We start from the raw sequence: 21931 nt of genomic DNA, 5'->3' as shown, positions 1-21931 counted from the left end.
GAAAAGATAGACACCTGCAGACCTGCTTCACCACTTGTAAAGTCCCCTGCAGGTGGGGAGCTGGGGGCTCGAACCGGCATCCTTACGCCGGTCCTTGCACTTTGCACCACCTGCGCTTAACCCGCTTTGCTACAGCCCAACTCCTGAGTAATGCTTTTTCTAGTATAGTTGAAAACTAAAAGGCATAAAGAAGAAAAAACACGGACCATGATCTCACACAGAGAATAAACTTCTCCCATGTGTTTCTGTACCTCTCCATGCATTTGGTTTGTCAGTGATCAGTCCTAGCTTTATTCACAATTTTCTCCTTTACTTTTATTTTTATACATTTTTATTATATATTTTTTTGTTTTTCAGTGCCATGCCTTGTGCTTGTGTGATTACACAGCTCTGGGTCACTTTTTCTTTCACAGAGACAGACAGACAGAGAGAGAGAGGGAGAGACACCATAGCAGTGCCTCTTAGCACAGCACCTCCTCCTCCTGTGTGGTGCTGGGATTCCAGCCTGGACCACCCATGGCAACGCCTGTACCCACTTGCTGAGCTCTCCGAGACTTGGCTTTCATTTTGGAATGTCTTTTCCGTTTTGCTACCTTCAAGTTAATTTAAAAAATACTATATCTTTCCAAAATTCTGTCATGACTTTGCTTTTCTCTTGCCTTTAATTCTATAACTGAGAGAATTCCATTTTTTGTGATATAAGTAGCCAGTCCCAATTCTATTTACTACTATTTTTTGTCACCAATGGAAAATGGTTTCTGTATAATATACACATATGTGTATTTGTTCATAGATGTATTTCTTTTCATTAAGATTTTTTCCAGTACCACACTGTTTCTATTAGAATTATTTTATAATGCATTTTAAAACTTAATATGTGCATTTTATTACACATATATAGTAGCCTTTATATTGTTCAAGGAAGTTATGAGGTTCTTCTCTCATAGTTCTTGCAGATTTGTCATTGCCTAAAAAGACTTTATTTACTTATTTATTTGATAGGACAGAGAGAAATTGAGAGGGGGAGGGGAGGTAGGCAGAAGACATAGACACACCTGCAGCACTGCAGGTGGGGACCAGGGGCATGAGCCTGGGTCCTTGCTCACAGTAAAGTGCGCACTCAACCAGGTGTGCCCTCTATTCCCAGGTATCTTTAGAAACTTATTTTCTAAAAATTTGAATAGGATCTACTCCTAATTACATATCTATGGTTCTTTTTTAAAAGTATTTATTTGTTTATTTATTCCCTTTTGTCACCCTTGTTTTATTGTTGTAGTTATTGGATAGGACAGAGAGAAATGGAGAGAGGAGGGGAAGACAGAGAGGGGGAGAGAAAGACAGACACCTGCAGACCTGCTTCACCGCCTGTGAAGCGACTCCCCTGCAGGTGGGGAGCCGGGGGCTTGAACTGAGATTTTTAATCCAGTCCTTGCACTTTGCACCTACATATCTCTGGTTCTTATTGAATTTGTACAGTCAGCCTCTATTCTGCTAAATTTTCAGAATTAGCTCAATTTATTTTTCAGTTTTTTTAATTTTGTAAGTGGCCAATGAGATTATAAAATGAGACCTTCATTACTTTCTGATATCTATCTTCTTTTATCTACTTTCTCATAGAAATCATAGTTTATAAAATCTTATGTGCAATTTTATGATAATAACAAAAATAAATTATTATAAGGAAAACAAAGGTTGATATCAAGGGAGACAGAAATCTAATATATATCAGAAATTACTAGTATCTATCTTCTTTTACCTATTTTGTGATATATATTATCATTATGTTTTTTGTGTCATGTTATCTGGGGTTCTGGAATAGTATTCAGTACAGGAGACACAATGGGAATTTGTATGTTTTTCTTACACTAATGGAAATATCTGTAGGGTGTGCGGTTAGTGTCTAATAACTAATCTTCAAGATAAGAGGGTGTTCTTAAATTTTATTATTCTACAGATAGATGTATTTTTTAAAAAAATTATTTATCCCCTTTTGTTGCCCTTGTTGTTGTATTGTTGTAGTTATTGATGTCGTTGTTGTTGGATAGGACAGAGAGAAATGGAGAGGGGAGGGGAAGACAGAGAGGGGGAGAGAAAGACAGACACCTGCAGACCTGCTTCACCGCTTGTGAAGTGATTCCCCTGCAGGTGGGGAGCCAGGGACTCGAACTGGGATCCTTAAGCAGGTCCTTGCGCTTCTCGCCATGTGCACTTAACCCGCTGCACTATCATCCGACTCCCTAGATAGATGTCTTGTAGAATGTGTGTTACTACAGAATTGTATATGTGTAGTATTAGTATTATGCTAGTTCACAGATGATACTGGAAAATCTATTATATATTTTCATTGTTTATTAGTGACTTAATAATGATCAACAAAATTGTGGAATAAGAGAGGTACAATTCCACACAATTCCCACCAACAGAGTTCTACATCCCATCTCTTCCACTGAAGTTTCCCTATTCTTTATCCCTCTGGGAGTATGGACCAAAGATCTTTTTTTAAAAAATTTCTTTACTGGGGTATTAATGTTTTACATTGAACAGTAAATACAATAGTTTGTACATGCATAACATTTCTCAGTTTTCCATATAATAATACAACCTCCACTAGGTCCTGTGTCATCCTTCTTGGACCAAAGATCTTTATGGGGTGCAGAAGGTGAAAAGTCTGGCTCCTGTAATTGCTTCTCCACTGGGCATGGGCATTGGCAGGTCAATCCATACCCCAGCCCATTTCTTTCTGTCCCTAGTGGGGCAGGGCTCTGGGGAGGTGGGGTTCCAGGACACATTGGTGAGGTCGTCTGCCCAGATAGGTCAGGTTGGTGTCATGGTGGTTGAAAAGCTTTAAAATTATTATCTTTGTGTTCTGGTTGATATAAGAATTACCTGTTTTGTTTTGTTTTTTGTTTGTTTGCCTCCGATATCCATTGCTCCTGGAGGACATTTTTTCCATTTTTATTGCTGTTGTTGTTATTGCTGCTGTTGTTACAGCTGTTGTTGTTGGATAGCACAGGGAGAAATTGAAAGAGGAAGGGAAGACAGAGGGGGAGAGAAAGATAGACACCTGTAGACTTTCTTTACCACTTGTGAAGTGCCCCCCCTGCAGGTGGGGAGCCAGGGGCTACCACTCAGCCCCCAAATTACCTGCTTTTTGAAGATGTGCTTTGCAGGTGATATTTTTAGAAAATTATATATTAAACAATATTTATTTATTTACTTATTTATTATTAACCAGGGTGCTACTCAGCTCTGGCTTATGGTGGGTGGTACAGTGGATTGAACCTACTACTTTAGACCGTCAGGCATGAGAGTTCGTTTACATAACCATTATGCTGTCTGCTCCCACCCTATCAAACAATCTTTAGTGCTTTATTTATTTATTTATTTATTTATTCCTCCTCCAGGGTTATTGCTGGGCTCGGTGCCTGCACCATGAATCCACCGCTCCTGGAGGCCATTTCCCCCCCCCCCTTTTGTTGCCCTTATTGTAGCTTCGTTGTGGTTATTATTATTGCCCTTGTTGACGCAATTCGTTGTTGGATAGGACAGAGAGAAATGGAGAGAGGAGGGGAAGACAGAGAAGGGGAGAGAAAGATAGACACCTGCAGACCTGCTTCACCGCCTGTGAAGTGAGTCCCCTGCAGGTGGGGAGCCGGGGGCTCGAACCGGGATCCTTATGCTGGTCCCTGCGCTTTGCACCACATGCGCTTAACCCACTGCGCCACCACCCGACCCCCTTTAGTGCTTTATATACTTGGTGTGTCCTGGGCTGTCTTCATTGCTATCAATGTTGGCAATCTCTGTTTTCCTAAAAATCAATTCTGTGATTTCCCATAAATTTACATATAAGATTCTCTAAATGGTGATTTGACAAAATATATATACTCAAAGGAACTGAAAACGAACAACTATACAGATACTTGCACATAACTCTTTATAGCTGCTTTATCTGTAATTACTAAAACTTGGAAGCACCCAAAACATCCATACATGGAAGGATCATCTGGTGCCTCCAGACAACACAGCATCATTTAGCACTAAACAGACACCAACTAACAAGCCATGAAAAGTCAGGAACTGGGCTCAGGAGGTGGCTTAGCAGTAGAGCACATGCCCTGTATGTGCTGGGCCCTAGCACTGCTTAAAGCAAAGGACAGGTGCTCTGTTCTGTTTCCTCTCTCTGAGTAAAAACAAACAAAAAAGGCTCGATATGGTGTAATTCCAACTATGTGACATTCTGGAAAAGACAATGGAGGCAAACAAAATATTTCAGTGGTTGTTGAGTAACAGGTAGGAGGGAAGGCAGGGGTGGATGTGGGGAATTTACTGAGAACACAGAGGATTCTTAGGGCTGTGGAAGCACTTTGAATGATAACTAGAATAATGAACACCTGCTATTATATATTTGTGTAGACCCATAGGGTGTACAGTAAATACCAACAGTGAACTATGTACTTTGAGTGATCATGCTTTGTCAGTGTAGATTTATTCTTGATTAAAGAAGAAAGGTACCATTCTGACAAGTAACACTGATAATGAGCGTGAGGGCTCAGGAAGCTGTGTATGTGTGTAGGGCTGGGATATATGGGAAGTTTCTGTACTATCTTTTCCATTTTGTTGTAAACCTAAAACAGCTCTAAAAATATAGACTTTTAAAGCGACATATAAAACTTAGAAAACACTATTAGCAGTCTGAATACAGTGAATTCAAATGTACCACAGTAAGTGGGGTCTAGAGGTCTAGAAGCTTCTACAGCTGCCACACTTGCTTCTTGTACCCACATGGTTCCTGAATAGAATTTTTTTCCTTTCCTTTCCATTTCTTTTCTTTTCTTTTCTTTTCTCTTCATTTCTTTTTCTTTCATTTACTTTCCTTTCCTTTCCTCTCCTCTCCTCTCCTCTCCCTTCCCTTCCCTTCCCTTCCCTTCCCTTCCCTTCCCTTCCCTTCCCTTCCCTTCCCTTCCCTTCCCTTCCCTTCCTTTCCTTTCCTTTCCTTTTCCTTCCTTTCCTTTCGTTGCTCTTCTTTTCTTTTTGCCGTCATGGGGCTCAGTGCCTGCACTACGAATCCACTGCTCCTGGAGGCATCTTCTTTCCATTGTTGTTGTTATTGCGTTGTTACTGTTGTTGGATAGGACAGAGAGAAATTGAGGGGGGCAAGACAGACAGGGGGAGAGAAAGACACCAGAAAGATAAGACACCTGCAGACCTACTTCACCTCTTGCGAAGATACCCGCCTGCAGGTGAGGAGTCGAGATCTTGAACCGGGATCTTTGCTCAGGTCCTTGCGCTTTGCTCCATGTCTGCTTAACCTGGTGTGCTACCGCCTGCCCCCCCATTGGAATTTTCTTTAGTGAGGATATCTTGGTAATAAACTTTCTCAGTTTTTATTCTTCTAAATATGCCTTTATTTTTGCCCTAGTTACTGACATTTGCCAGGTGACCACACTATGAATTTAAAGGTAAAGAAAGCAGATGGGGGGGGGCAGTGGCACAGCAGTAAGCACACATATTACCAAGCAAAAGGACCAGAGTTTGAGTCCCCACTCCCCACCTGCAGGGGGTCCACCTCCTGAAGTGAAACAGGTCTGCAGGTATCTGTCTTTCTCTCCCTCTCTCTATCTCACCATCCTCTCTCAATTTCTCTCTATTCTAATTTTTTTTAAAAAGGGCAAAAATGGCCACCAGGAGTGTTCATAGTGCTAGCACTGAGCCTCAAGATAGCCCTGGTGGCAAAGAGAAGAAAGCAAAGAAGGAGGAGGAAGAGGAGAAAAGGGAGATGAAAGCAAACAGATCGGAAGGGCCAGGCAGTGTCCCATCATGAACAAGAACCAGGGTTCAAGCCCCCATCATTATGGAAACTAGATGTAAATTAGCAATGTGAAATAAACAAGTAAACAATGAGCAACAGATAGTATTTTCATCAACAATCTGCAGATACATATGTCATTTTTTTAGGACCCTTTCTCCAGTTCTGCCCGGTGAAAGCCAGCATTGGTGTTTGACTCAATGAAGGCAATTTTGCGTTAATGAATTTTAGACATGTATAGATAGAATGTGATGCTAGCCTAGAAGATGTATAGCAGGAGGAATGTAGAAGCAGGAACCTGGCTTCACTACATATGACTTTGCTCAGTTGGTATCTAGAGGTTCTTAGGTATTAAAATGAGCCCAGTAACTGAGACCACAACTTACCAGCCACATTTTGAATTGGCTGAAAAATAAAAACAGAGTATAGTCTATAAATGGAAATCATAAATATTATATACATTTTTTTTCACCAGGATTACCTCTGCTGGCACTATGAATCCACCACTTCTGTGACCATTTTTCCTTTTCTTTTTTTCCTCATTTTTTTTATTATTAGATAAGACAGAAATTGAGAGTGGACAGGGAGCTAGTGAGAGGAAGAAAAAGATAGACACCTGCAGACCTCCTTCACTGTTCATGAAGCAGACCTCCTGCAGGTGGTGAACAGGGGATCAAACTCTGGTCATTGTGCTTGGTAATACATACACTTAACCGAGTGCATCACCACATGGCCCCTCTACATTACTCTTAAAAAATATATTTATCTTATTTATTCCATATGAGGTGAGGGGGCAGAGAGAGAGAGAGAGAGAGAGAGACCGAGACCAGAGCACCACCTGTGTAGCACCAAGGATCCAACTGGGATGGGAGCCTCATACTCTATCAGTTGAGTTTTTTGTGCAGGAACAATACCAAATGCTAAGCAGTCTCCCTGAGCTTTTTCACCCCCTTTATTTTAGGAAGATGGAAAAAAAGTTAGAGAAACAGAGAGAGAGCACTGGTATGCCGTCTGGGGAGCTCCCCGTGGTGCTGTCCATGATGTTCCCATGTGGTGCTGGGGCTCAAACTCAGGACCTCATAAACGGTGAAGTGTGTGCTCAACTTGGTATACTGACTCCCGGCCCTTCCTTCATTACTCTCAAGTTTATTTTTTGGAAAATGTGTTCTGTCAGTTTAAGCAAGTGGACTCCAGTATGAAATTCCGGAAATACACTGATGAATCCACATGGTGTCAAGGAGTGCTGGAGCAGGAACAGCCCTCTGGAGAATTACATGGGAAGAACAGAGAAGACTACTTGCTCTTTTCCCAAGTGCAAGTGGAGTATATCTATGCCTACCCAGTGTGTCCTTCCAGACTCCACAATCAGATTCACTATTGGAGTGGAGAGCAGCCAAGGTGGTTTGTCCTTGAGAGTCTCCCACTAGGAAGGAAATGTAGAAGTAGGAAACTAGAAGCATTCACCAAGGTCACATGTGAACAAGCGATTCAAGGTTCTGCTCTCTGACAAGAGCTGTAAAGCAATGGTTGCTGATCAGAGATTCACAAAATCACCACATTTGTGGTTGCCTTCTTTGCACTTCTTGTGGAAACTGACTGACTTGAGGAGCTGGACGCCTCAATAGAGAGATGCCCTACCTTGTCCCAAGCTGGAAGATAAGACACCCATGAGCAAGCCCAAAATCCTTCTCAAGAAGCATAGCAATGTTTGATTAAGACTCCACACCTCTATACCATGGTACAGAAACAAAGTGACTTTAACCCAAAAAGCAGTCTGCTTTTAAGACTGTAACAAAGGGTCAGTAAACCCCCGGGGAGAAAGACCAGATTCCTAGCAGCTCTTTGTATGATCACTGGGCTGCATTCACTGAAAATTTGCACAGACACACACATCCATATACACCACTCCCCAGTGGTGGGGTGACTTTCTGAGTCAAGCAAATAGGGAATATGGAGTTCTCAATTAAAGTTCATGTATGTTACTTCAAAGGGAAGAATGAGGATGTGATAATAGATATATGGAATATGCTTTTTGATTTGCTGCTAAATATTAACCAAACTGTCTGATTAGTAGACAGCTTACTGACGTAATGGGTTGGGCTAATTAACCACACACAATCAAGTTTTAGTGACATGGCTGTGCCATAAACAAGGGCTAGAAACTACACACAGTGAGCTAAGAACCAACTGCAACTAGGTAACCCAGAGCAGTTTCTGCCTTTAGCAGTTTCCTTTAAGAGTTCCACTGGGAGTTCCTTGTGAGCAGCTGAAAAGTGTGAGTAACTGTTAGCTCCACCATTTCTCTCAGCAAAGGGATTTAATTAAAATCAGTTATACACATAATTCACACATCTTTGATTGTTCTTTCTAAGCCCCTTTCAGTATTGCTTCGGCTGCTAATTGCAGCTTGCCTGGAGTGAAGGGGGAAGATTTATGCAGAGGAAACATATTTAGTGTGTTTTCCTTTGTTTAAGAAAGATGCAACTGATAAACACATCCAGTAATTAGAGGAGACTGTATATGAACACTTTAGAAGAAAGAGATTTGGGCCACAACAATTTTATAAAGCTATCAAGATTTACTGTTATTATGTACTTACTGGTCAACAATGAATTCTGATTTCTTTACTGTTTGATGGTGGTGACATCAGTAGCATTGTTTCAGAATCTGCCTTCAATTTAAATTAAATTGAACGCTAAGTTTAGTGCTAGGTAAATAGGGCTGTAGAGAAAGAAGAACCAGAGGCCCAGCTTCTATCCCTGGTGCTGCCATGTGTCAGAACTAAGCAGTGTTCCAATATCTCTTTCAAGAAAACAACCCTCTCAAGAAGAGAATTGGTGACTGAACTTCATTTATCTGTAGATACCAATCATGATCTCCAACCTTATCTTTGTAGAGATAGGTTATATCATTCCATCTAAATTTTTTTGGTAGCTCTCCTCTAACCATAAAATACAAGGGCTGGAAAAATAGCTCAGTTGGATAGTGTGTGGCTTTGACATGTGTGCAACCCAGGTTTGAGCCCTGCCCCCCTGAACTGAAGGGAACTTCAGTGCTTTAATTTCTTTTACTCTTTCCCTTAGTTCCTCTTTGTCTCTGTTTAACAAACAAAAAGAATATCCCTACAAAAGCAAATTTGGCAAAAGAACTCAAGGTCTTCCATAATTCAGCCTAACCACCTGTCTCCAGAGAATAAACACTCTTACTAGTGTCTAATTGATTGATCTATGACTTTTCTTCAGAGTCTGAATGTTTCTCTTAATTTGCTCAATCAGTTCCTTATGTTAAATGTAGTGTAGTGGTTATAAGCACAGTCCTGTGTTCTGCTTAGCAGTTGAGCAGTCCTGGGGGAGTTTCTTCAGTAGTGTCTCTGTGTACACATCAATAAAAAGGATCAGATGATAATATTTCTCTCATAACATATCCACAAGTATTAAGTGGAATGTTAAGTTATTAACACTGAAATGTTTAATTTGAAATAATTTTATTTATGAAATTAAGTGAAATAGAGATGGCTTAGTACATAGTGCTTGACTCATAGTAAGCAAACAGTATTCGCTCTAGTGGTGGTGGTGGTGGTGTGATGGTTGGAACGTCCTTCTTCTGTGTAAATTGTATTTATTCTAGGTCAGTTCAAATTCTACCTTCTCTAGGAAGTCACCCTTTCCTTCCCCATATAATTTTTTTTTTACATTTTATTAGTGGTTTACAAGATTATAAGATTACTAGGAAATAGTTCCACACTGCACCCACCACTGAAGCTCTGTGGCCTCTTCTCCCCATCATGATAACCACTATAGTTTCACAAAGTCTTAGAGGCAGTTTGGCTACATTTGGGGGGCATATGCATGAGATAACATAATGGTTATGTAAAAAAAAACTTTTTTGCCTGAGGCTCCAGTCCTCCACACCACCGTAAATCAGAGCTGAGTAGTGCTTTGATAAAAAAAAAAAAAAGAGCAAAAAAAATTACACTATTTTAAATGTACTAGTAGCTTTTAAAACTCTATTTTCTGTAGCCAAAGTATCTTCAGTTTTCTCCAGCTGTCACAGAAAGTTGTTTCTGGTGGCTTTAATATTTTTTGTTTCTGTGGATGGTAATAAGTGTGTCTAATCATCCATTTGCATTGTGCATCCGAGCTCAGTAGGCATACATGCTAAGCATCATTCGCCCCCGATAGCTCAGTGAAGACAACAGCCAACATATGCAAGGCAGCTTGTATGTCCCCAGTGGGAGTCCTGCAGTCAGGCCTTGTGACTTTCTGCTATGAGTTAGGCAGGCACTTTTCTATCCCCAAAACATGCTCCATAAACGTTGCCCTCACCAGTGGCCACCTTTGTCATCACATCACCATGAACTGACATTCTTTACATTATAAGCTTCCACTTTTGTTGCTGTTGGATTCTAGGCATATGTTTCCTATGAATTCACTGCTATAGAATGGGGTAGGGTGAGCTTTTAACCGTGAGTGGGTTTTAATGTTTAGTGGACAACTTAGGCTCAGAAGTTCAGTGAACCAAGCTTTGTGGTAGAAGGTGCTGGTTCATCATGTCAGAGGTCCACAAAGTGAAAGCCTGCTGGCTTCTGGAAATAAGGCTGCTGTGCTCCCTGGCTGCCCTCTGGAAAGAGAATCTAGTCGTCACGTGAAGAGTAAAGGATAGCGCATACACCTTATCCAAGTCTAACTAGAACTAGCCTGACTAAAAAGGATTAAAGAGTTTATCTGTTACAGATGAACAGTATGAAGTACTGCCCAGAGCTTCGCCCTGTGCCAAGCACATTTATTCTTTCCAGGAATCCACTGCTACAGGACTTCTCCTTCTTCCTCCTCCCCTCCTCCTCTTCTCTCTCTTCTTCCTCATTCTTTCTCCTTCCCTTCTCCCCCCTTCTGCCCCCTTCTCCCCTTTCTCCTTCTCTCACTAGGGTTATTGTTGGGGTTCATTGCCTAAACAACTCCACTGTTCCCAGTGGCATTTTTCCTTTTATTATTTCCTTTTCCTTCTTTGTAATAGAGACAGGGGGAGAGGGAGAGAGAGCAGGAAAGAGAAAGGGAAAGGAGAGGGCCGGGTGATAGTGCAGTGGGTTAAGCGCACATGGCACGAAGTACAAGGACCATCTTAAGGATCCTGGCTCAAGCCCTTGGCTCCCCACCTTCAGAAGAGTCACTTTACAAGCGGTGAAGCAGGTCTGCAGGTGTCTGTCTCTCCCCTTCTCTGTCTTTCCTTCCTCTTTCGATTTCTGTCCTATCCAACAACAACAAAAGCAATAACAACAATAACAATAATGGCAATAAAATGGGGTGGGGATGGCCTCTAGGAGCAGTGGGTTCATAGTGCAGGCACTGAGCCTCAGCAATAACCCTGGAGATGGGGAAAAATAAAATAAAGAGAAAAGGAGAGGGACAGAAAAAGACACCTGAAGCATTGCTCCACTGCTTGTGAAGCCACTCCCCTATAGGTTGGAACTCAGTACTTGAATCCAGTACAGGACTTCTTGTTGCCTTTTCTACTCGAGGTAAGTGAAGCTGAGAAAAACAACAACAAAACACCACATACTATTAGCTATTAAGAGGCAGCATGTTTGCCAGAATAAGACATGACATGAAAGCAAAATGAGCATCATTTGAAAGATTCAGTGAAATCTCAAGAAAATAGTCTGTTGCAGAATTCAAAAGAAAATTCTCCAGGAGACATGTAAGAAGACATGTTCCCAGAGAATTGGGTAGAAAAGCTGCAAAGATAGTCTAGAAGAAATTTTAGCAAGAGAAAAGGAAAATGGAACAATGGAACAATGGAAGTCAAAATAAATCTTCCAAGCTATTGTGAATATTTGCATCTGTTTCTATACTGTTTATTAACCTACCAGTGTCCTGTCAGTCTGTCTGTTCATCTGCTGGTGTTAGAATACATTCTTTATTGGAACTTTATAATATATCAATACCTGGTAGGGCATCATCCTTTTAAAAATATATTACTTAATTATAAGTGTTGTTTTATTTTTAAAGATTATTTGTGAGATAGAGAATGAGGAGAAATAGAAGCAGAGTGCTGCTCAACTCTGGCATAAGATGGTATCGGAGATTGAACCTGCCGCTCTGAGCCCTTAGTCATGCCGAGTGGTGCTGTGGCAGGCTGAACTATCTCCCTTCCTGTCTCATCGTTCTCCAATATGCACTTGTGGCTTTCAAATAAACAGAAACTGCTTTATTCTGATAAAGGGTGCTCAGCAAAACTCCCTTGCAGACCTGATGTTTAATGGTAGAAATGTAAAAGCATACTTTTAAAATTAGGAATAAGACAAGGAGGATGCCAGCTATCTCTGTCTCTATTCAAATTTCTTCTATTTTTCTTGAGGTCCTCCCCAATAAGATAAATAAAAAATAAGATGCAAGAATCTAAAAAAAAAAAAAAAACTGGCGTCAGATGATGTGACTGAAAGCACAGGCAATGGAGGGAGTCCGCAGATGAACTAGTAGAACTGAATCACATAAATGTCCACCAGCCTCCCAGGACACACGATCAAAATATCAAGACCAGTTAAATTTTTATACAATCAGAAAGCAAAATTATTTACTTCTCTATTTTTTTATTGCCACCAGGGATATCACAGGGCTTGATGCCTGTGCTGTGAGTCCATGACCTAGGGAAGCCATTTTTCCTCTCTCTGTGTGTCTCTCTCTCTTTATTTTATAGGACAGAAATTGAGAGGTTAGAAGGAGATAGAGATGGTGAAAGAAAGAGAGCCACTTGTATCACTGCTTTCACTGTTTGTGAAACATCCCCTACTCCCCCCACATAGATGGAGACTGTGAGCTTGAAACTAGGTCCTTGCACATGGTAACATGCACTCATCAAGGTGTTCCAGAAAACAGAGCTTTTATTTCTTTGTTTTGTTTGTTGTATAGAGCCTGGACCTTGCTCTTGCATAAAGTCACTGCTCTGGGCTTCTTTTTCATTCAGGTAGAGACAGACAGAAAGATATATGCCAAAGCTTCTGCAGTCCCATAGCACCGCCCATGTGATGCCAGTGTTTGAGCCGGGGACACACGCTTGGCGAGGTGTATGCCCTGTCTAGTGAACTACCTCTCCAGGTCAGGGAGAAGAATTTAAATAAAATCATTTCCTCATTCATCATTTATTCATTGTGAAAGAGAGAGTGAGAAAGGAGGGGAATAGGACAAGAGCGCTGCTCAGTTCTGCCTCCAAGGATTGATCCTGAGGCCTCTGAGATTTCAGGCATGCAAGTTGGACTCCAACTGGCTGAGCTATCAATACTCCCAAACCTGGAAAAAGAACTTTTTAAAAAATATATATATAAGCTCCATACCCTAGCTGATGCACAATTTCAAGACAGATTCAGGAAGGGAGAGACAGCAGAACAACTGCAGAGACCTAAAGGGGGAGCGTGTGAGGATGTCAAGGAGAGTGGGTAGGAATGGCCCTGGTTCCCACACAGTAGTAACACAGCAGGAACTCAGGAGCAGGGAGGAGTCAGGTCAGGGGAATCAGCAGAGTATGGGAGGGATCCAGGACCCCCTTGATGGGTCTCACCAGTACATGTGGTCCTGCAGACTTGAAGAAGGCCTTTAGAGGACTTCAAGAAAGGGATGTCATGACCTCCACCCCCCCTTTTGTCTTGACAGGCTGCTTCCTACTGCCGTGAGGAAAATGAACTGCAACGTGGAAGCAGGACCCCACATGAGGAGCTGACAGCCTGGACCAGGTGAGAACTGGCAGTGGCTACATTTGAGTGGCAGACATAGAAGTAGGTGTTTGCTTTTTTGTTTGTTTTTAAAGCTGTTAAGTCAGACATTAAGTAATGACTTACAGAGCTAAAAGAGAAGAAAATTTGAGCATACTGTAGCAAAGAATGGTAGCCTAGTGCATAAAATTCTAATTTTTATCTGATAGAAAAACACAAAAATCTATAGTAGTGTCCATTCTCCTTGTGGTTGGGAGCTGATGGATAGTTATTCATAAACTTCATATTGGGGGCTAGGCGGTGGGACCTGGTTGACCTCACAAGTCACCATGCATAAACCAGGTTTGAACCCCCAGTCCCCTCCTGCAGTGGAAGAACTTCATGAGAGGTGAGGCAGTACTGCAGGTATCTCTCTTTCTCCCTCTCTGTCTCCCCATCTCTTGCCCAGTTTCCTTCTGTCTCTATCAAAATAAAATAAATAAATAAAATATTAAAAGCAAAACAAACAAAAACACTTCAGCCTCTGGACAGGTATGTTGACTTTTAAAGCCGAGTGAGGAACCAGGGCAATGTTGCAGACATGGAGCATAAGTCTTCTATGTGTAAGGCCCTGGGTTCAGTCCCAGGTACCACATGAAAACAATCAGTTGGTGTTCTCTGTCTCTCTCAATAAAAGGAAAAATTACAATAAGTGAAATCAAAAGTCCAAGGTCATCCAAAGAGAAGAATAAAGCTTTTCACTCTTTTTAAATTAAGTGGGTAGAGACAGAGAAAAATCAAGAGGGAATGGGGAGATAGAGAAAAAGAGAGAGAGACCTGTAGCACTACTTCACAGCTCATGAAGTTTTCCCTTGCAGGTGGGAACTGGGGGGCTGAACCTGGGTCCTTCTGCATGTTAATATGTACATTCAATTGAGTTTACTGGCCCCTTTTTAAAATTTTTAACTTTTTTTAGAGTAAAACTTTTCAAAGTAGACAGAAATTGTCCATTGAACCAAAAGGGATCACACTGCATGTCTAAACATTTGAACAGTTCCAAATACTTGAGTTTAAGATCATAAAGAACATGTTTAAGTTTAATGTTGATTCTGTAGCCAGACTTCCCATTTAGCTGTTACAATTGCCATTTAAACGTGTCCCTCGTGGAAGAAAGGGCAGCTCTCAACCCCCCACTCCCACCCCAGCGGCAGTGTCTGAAGCAGGCCTAGAGGATACTGACTGGTAGAAGTGCTGCAGTGGGCAAAGAGGCTCAAGGAAACAGAAAACTGACTGCACTCACCCCATAGCTGCCCAGGCACAGGCGTGGACTCTTGGGGAACCCCCCCTAGGAGCACCCAGAAATCAGTTCCCAAGACTATGATGGAGGATGCATTTGGTACAATTCTATTTCACTCTTCCTCCCCACTCCCTATCAAGAGAGGAAGGAAGGAAGGAAGGAAGGAAGGAAGGAAGGAAGGAAGGAAGGAAGGAAGGAAGGAAGGGAGGGAGGGAGGAAGGAAGGAGGCCCAGGAGGTGACTCGGCAGTATAGTGCACACATTCTGTGCCTCGGACCCAGGTTTGACCCAGCGCACCTCTTGAGAGCAATATGGACAGCACTAAGGACAGAGATTGGTGGAGCTCCATGGATGGTGAAACGCTGCCTTGACCACTCTCATTCTCTTTGTTTCTGAAACTATAGACTGAAAAACTGAACTGTGGAATTGGCTCAGCTTAGTGGTATCAGTCATTCTCAAGGACCTGGGTTCATTCCCCCACCATGCTTTGTTGTGCTTTAAGCCCTGGGTTGGAGCCCCTGTGCCATATAGGAGTCTCTCTGGATATGGTGTCTCTTCTCTGTCTCTTCCTCCTCTCTCAAATATATATATATATATATATAAAACAGCAAAGTCACTCACCTGGTTAGTGCACCTGCTTTGTCAGTCACATTGCCCAGGTTCAAGTGCAGCCCCCACCACTCTGGAGGAAGCTTCTGTGCTGTAGTATCTTTCCTGTTGTCTCTCCCTAACTCTCTGAAGAAATTGACCTGGAATGTTGAAGCTCTGTCAATGAGAAAGAGAGAGTGAGAGAGAGAGAGAAAGAGAGAGTAGAGAGAGAGAGAGAGGGAGAGGGAGAGGGAGAGGGAGACAAAGACAGAGGATGAGAACAGAAAAGATTGGGCCCAGGAGGTCAGTCAGTAGTATCACACATGCACAAACCGGGCCCCCTCCACCTTTGTGTGCTGGTGATGGAGAGCAGAGAGCAGGCCAGGCTGCAGTGGGGCCTGGAGGTCCATCTGGTGTTTATGCAGAGATGTGCTGCTGGGAAGAGCCAGGTTTGGACTATTGCTGCGCAGAGTTCTCTCTCTCTCTCTCTCTCTCTCTCTCTTTCTCTCTCTCTCTCACTATGTGAGGAGCTCCAGTACTTGGTTATGAAAAGCAGAAACAAAACATACAAATAACCTCCCCCTAAACTGCCACAACACACCAGCTTTAAGCTACAGAATACAGTCCCTGCTGCCTAACTCAAAACATGGTCTATGTTTTCATTAAGCTGTGTTGGGCTCCATGGTTGTCAGTAGAGAGAAACCTTAGAAGCCCTGAGTCTTCTCCTTAATTTGGCATGGGGACTCAGGCAGCAATTGTGCTATAATGCCAAACAAGTGAAACTTTAAAAGCCTTTCCCCCAGCTCCCTATTGTGAGTGACTTTGCGGATACAGGCCCATGAGTAACCACACTCCTTGTTGCCTCAGATTAGTGGGCAATTGTGGGAACGTTGAACATGGGATTAAGGGAGAGTGAACTTGAGGTCAGCATGTTTGAAACTATACTGTGTGTGGGAAGGAGAAACTAATTAAAAGGCACAACTAAAAAACCAAATATGTTTCCTCCCTTCTTTACATCTAGTGAAACAGACACATGGATGTTTACATTATTCAGAGAGAAAGAAATCTTGTAGCAGAGCTACCTTCCAAGCACAGACCACATGTAAACCCATGCACGATACAGAAAATTAGGATCCTCTAAATAGATCTGAATCATTCCAGATTGCATAAGTGTGGGTTTTATGAAGATTAGATGGAGAGGAGCAAAGGAAAATAAAACAAAGAAGCATGATTCAGGAAAAGTCAAGTTGTTTAAATGATCTGGCATCTGATACTGTGGGCAGTATTCAGCCCAGAGACTCTGTCATAGCGTTGTTGGGTTTTTTTCTTTCTCTTTTTTCCAGTGGGAATGTGTGTTTGGCAAGCTTCCCGTGATTTGTGGAATGCATCTAGGACACTGTCCCTGCACTGGGTGGTCAGCAGACTCTCCTAAAGTTTCACTCGGTGGCAATTCCTTTTTTTTTTTTTTTAACAAGATCTAAGTCCCAGGAAGGCCTCCCAGACCCTTCCCATGTTTTCCCTCTGTCATGGCTCCCAGCTGACTCACATCAGTGGCCACTTAAAGTCTGTTTTCCTTGTTGTTTACTCAAGTGTTAGAGGTGTGTCTTGCAGATGGCTGGTTGTTTGCATGTTGGCGTCTAACAAATCATGTCAGTCACTTTGCACTTGCAATACGTTGAGTGCCAGGGAAGGGTTAACGCTTGGCATGAGAAGCCTGAAAGGTCTTTGATGGGAAAAAATTATATTGACCTTAATGAAACCTGTGCATTCAAAAAGAGGTAGTGTGTTTTGAGAGCTCAGCAGCTGAGAGATAAAACTAGAATAATTCAGTCTAGCTACTTAGGCCTGGGGTTCCTCAACAGATGCGATAACAGAATGTAAATATTGATGTCCAGCTGTCAGCCCACTGGCTCAGGAGAACTTGGCTTCTCTTGCTGAGAGCTGGTGACGGCTGGCAGGAAGCACAGAAGAGAATATATTTATCAGATTATTTTCCCCTTTTAAGTTTGAGGCAAAAGGAAAAAAATAATAACCAGAGGAAATGCAGGGATTCTTTTCTAACATCCTGCTTTTTCCAGTACTACCTTTCTGTCTGTCACACTTCCTAGGGACAAAGCTATTGGCTCTGAGTGCTTTCCACATGGCTTATATTCCAACTTGATGGGGAGAAGCAAACCTTGGCTTAGCTCTGCGGCAGAGCTTGACCTTGAATCTGTGAGTTTACCTCTGGGCTTGCTTCCTTTTGGGTATCCTTACTTTCACTTTTGACCCAATCTGATTTTTTTTTTTGTCATCTCCAGGGCTTTACCATTCTGGATAGTTGTTGCATATGCATATGCCTATGCCTATGCCTATGCCTATGCCTATGCCTATGCCTATGCCTATGCCTATGCCTATGCCTATGCCTATACCTATACCTATACCTATACCTATACATATACGAAGAGAGAGGGAGAAAGGGGGAAAGACACCACAATGCTGTAGCTTCCTTCAGGGCACTGGGAGCTGGGCATGAACCTGGATTGCACATGTTCAAAGCAGCACATTATCCCGAGTGTACTATTTCACCAGCTAAAGAGAGACCAATTGGAGAAAAATAAGATGCATGTTTCAGACTATGAAATGCTGGGCATGCCAGTATTAGAGTCATTGACATATAAAGGACATATAGTCCCAATGCTATATAAGTTCTTTTTGCAAAAGATAGAAGAAATAGCTCACTAGATAGTGCACATGTCACATTCCTTGCCATGTATGTAGCCCATGTTTGAGCCCCAGCACCACCTGAGGGGCATCATGGCACTAGAGGATGCTCTGGTTCAGTGGTATCTCCTTCTCCTTGTTTCTGTTTATCTGAATGAAGAGGTAATTTAGAATGATGAAATCATGGATGTATCCTGGTTCTGCTTAAAAAAAAAAAAAAGGACTAGGGGGTTGGGTGGTGGTGCAGCGGGTTAAGAGCATATGGCACAAAGCCCAAGGACCAGTGTTAAAAAAAAAAAGGACATATATTTGGAATATATAGCTCAAATATGTATGTATGTATGTATGTATGTATATTTGAAGAGAAAAACAAGATGTACTATTGAAAGCTGTACTGACATAAAATCAAACACTTAGAAGTTTATTGATTCCTGTGTGATAGGGGGAAAGTCAGTGGATCAAGCACAAGGGGCCCTCGCACACTCGTGTGTTGTGCGGGAGCTTTGGAAATGTACACATGGAAATTCTGGTAAACACTGAGGGGACCACTGCTTTTAGAATAAGAAACAATTCTACCAGAAACTGTAAAATAAAGAATTAAAACATGAGAACAGCTAAATGAGGGACAAGGAGCCCACAAGACTCGATGGTAAGAACTCAGTACCTCATGCTGGCAAGTCCAACACTTTAGCTAATGAACCACCTCTGGGCACTGGATTTCTTTTCCTATCAAGCTACTTAACTTTTATCATTGGTAATGAATGACTTTTTCTAAATTACGAGTAATAATATTTTTGTCTATTATGTATGTTACATATATTTCTCCTCATAGGCTCTTTGGCTTTCAACATTTCTAGTGTAATCTTTTCTTTGCTTGGTGCCAGCACTATGAACCCACTGCTCCTGGAGGTCATTTTTGTTCCTGATTTTATTGGATAGGACAGAGAGAAATTGAGAGGTGAGGGGAAGAAAGAGAGGGAGAGAGAAAGATAGACACCTGCAGGCCTGCTTCATGACTTGTGAAGCAACCCCCCACCCACCCCATTGCAGGTGGGGAGCCAGGGACTTGAACCGGGAACTTTGTGCTTCATATTATGTGCACTTAACCCGGTGTATCACCTCCCAGCCACTAGTGTAATATTTTCCATTCTGAGTTTTACATTTTTAAGTAGTATATATTTTAGTTTTAAAATAAGCCTATCTTGTTTGTGTATTGGAAGACTTAATACTGTTAAAATGTCAACAGTACCCAGAGTCATACTCAGTTTCAATGCAAATTTTATCAAAATTCCAATGAAGAAATGGAAGAACCAGTCATTTATCCATTGCTCTTTATTTATTTTTTTAAATTTTTAATATTTATTTGTTTTCCCTTTTGTTGCCCTTGTTTTTTATTGTTGTTGTAGTTATTATTGTTGTTGTTATTGATGTCATTGTTAGGTAAGACAGCAAAAAATGGAGAAAGGAGGAGAAGACAGAGAGGGGGAGAGAAAGAGAGACACCTACAGACCTGCTTTACCACCTGTGAAGCAGCACCCCTGTAGGTGGTGAGCTGGGGCTCGAACTGGAATCCTTATGCCTGTCCTTGCGCTTTGTGCCACGTGTGCTTAACCCGCTACACTACCACCTGACTGACTCCCTCTTGCTCTTTATTTCTACAGCTCTGTTGGATATCAGTCCATGTTTATGCCTCCAGGTAGACTTTAAAATTACTCATCAGAGTCTCAAAGAGGTGCAATGGGATTGAAATAGGTATTGCATTCAGTATGTAGGATTTTAAGGAACATGACTACCATTACAGGTTTGAACCTGACTCCCACCATAATGGAGGTAGTATTGGTGCTATGATAGCTTTCCTTCTTTCTCTTTCTCTCTGAAAAAGTCAGCCTAGAGCAGTGAAGCTCTCATGTTGACAAAAGGAAAGCATAAATAGCACTGATAATTCCACTGCCATAGACAGTTACCCTTAACATTTTGGTGATTGTTCTCATCATATGTCTCTGGGTTTATACAACCGAGGTCATATACACAAGAGACAATTTGTGTTCTACTTTTTCTGTTAATATTTTATTACAAGAATTCATTGTGGCTGACTCTCCTAAATGTTTATATGCTCTCTCACCATTTTTACTGTTAGCAGGACCATTAATTTATTTAAGGAGCAAATACTTCCAACTAAAATACTCGCCTTCCTGGATCCCATCCCAACCTGCTTCAGGATCCCATTCCAGCAGAGACTAGGCTGCTGATGTGACCCAGTTCTAGCAAGTGATGGAGGGAGGGGGAGTGGTTTCTGAAAAAGCTTTTAAAGGAACAGATTCAGTTGGCCGGCTACTTTTGGCCTTTTGCCCCTTCCCTTTTCATCCTGGCTGGGATGTATTTTAGGGGTGAGGGTGCAGAAGCTCCCTTCCCCATGATGAAACCAGCACAGATGGATGGTGGAGGAGAAGGATAGAGAGACCCTGAATCCCCTATGTTATATCACTTGGCACCTTCTCAGCCCTGGACTGCATTGCCCTGGACGGACTGAAATGTAAGACAAAGACCATAAACCACAGTCAGTCAGGTTCCTTGATGCTTCCAGCCAAAACCAATATTGATGAGTACATCTAGTGAGTGATCCAATGTTCCTCCTTTGCATCATAAAATGCTGTTGTGCAGTTAATCTTAAACTCCCGCCTCACTTTCTTTCAAAATACATTCTGAGGATACTTGTACTAAATGACACAAATAGTGGAGAGCTGTTCAAACTACAGTAACAGAATCAGATTGAGAGTAAGAGAAAGATCCTTATCTGGAAGCTCAAGGTAGAGGAAAGTTACTGACGTCAGAGCTAAAATTTACCTCTGAGTTTCTGGCACCAAACTCTTCTTGCTTAATGCCAGAATATGTACAAATGTATCTATTTCTTCCTGACAGTCCTAAAATAATGCCTCATGTGAATCTAACGTGTGTGTGTGTGTGTGTGTGTGTGTGTGTGTGTGTGTGTGTGAGCCAGGTGGCGGTGCACTCAGCTGAGTGTACATAGTACCATGCTAAAGGATCTAGGTTCAAGCCCCCACTCCCCACCTGCAGGGATGACTTTTCATGAGTGGTGAAACAGGTCTCCAGGTGTCTGTCATTCTCACTCCCTCTCTTTCTCTTCCTCCTACCTCAATTTCTCTTTGTGTTATCCAATAAAATAGAAATAAAAGGGGGGCAGAGGGTAGATAGCATAATGGTTATGAAAACAGACTTTCATGCCTGAGACTCCAACATCCCAGGTTCAATCCCCCACACCATCATAAGCCAGAACTGAACAGTGTTCTTGTAAAAACAAAATAAAATAAAAAATAAAATAAAAATTAAAAAAGGAAAAAAAAAATGGCCTGAGAGTGGTAGATTCATGGTGCAAACACTGAGCCCCAGCAGTAAACTTGGTGGCAGAAAAAAAAAAGGCTATTGAAAAATTCATGAATTTCTTTTTATAATATATTTTTAATGAGAGAGAGATATATATATAGAGAGAGAGATCAGAACACTGCCCAGCTATGGTTTATGGTAGTGCAAGGGACTGAACCTGGAACCTCAGAGCCTCAGACATGAAAGTCTTTTGCAGGACTACTATGCTATTTCCCCAGCCCAAATCCATGGATTTCTTTTAATAGCCATTTTAACAAAAAGATACAGCAACTTTATCATCTATTACCTAATACTAAATCTTAATAAAGGATAAAATTCAAAATATTAAACTATGATCCAGTCTAGCCCCTTTCCAAAAAACAGTTTCAAGGCATCTGCTGCTGTCATTTTGTCTTTCCTATCAAGACAATTGAGATAAATCATATAAAATGGGAGAGATCTTCAAGAACATTCAA

The sequence above is a fragment of the Erinaceus europaeus genome, chromosome 6 (genome assembly GCF_950295315.1).
Source record: "Erinaceus europaeus chromosome 6, mEriEur2.1, whole genome shotgun sequence".
NCBI classification, from domain to species: domain Eukaryota; kingdom Metazoa; phylum Chordata; class Mammalia; order Eulipotyphla; family Erinaceidae; genus Erinaceus; species Erinaceus europaeus.
Note: the sequence above shows the minus strand (reverse complement) of the source record.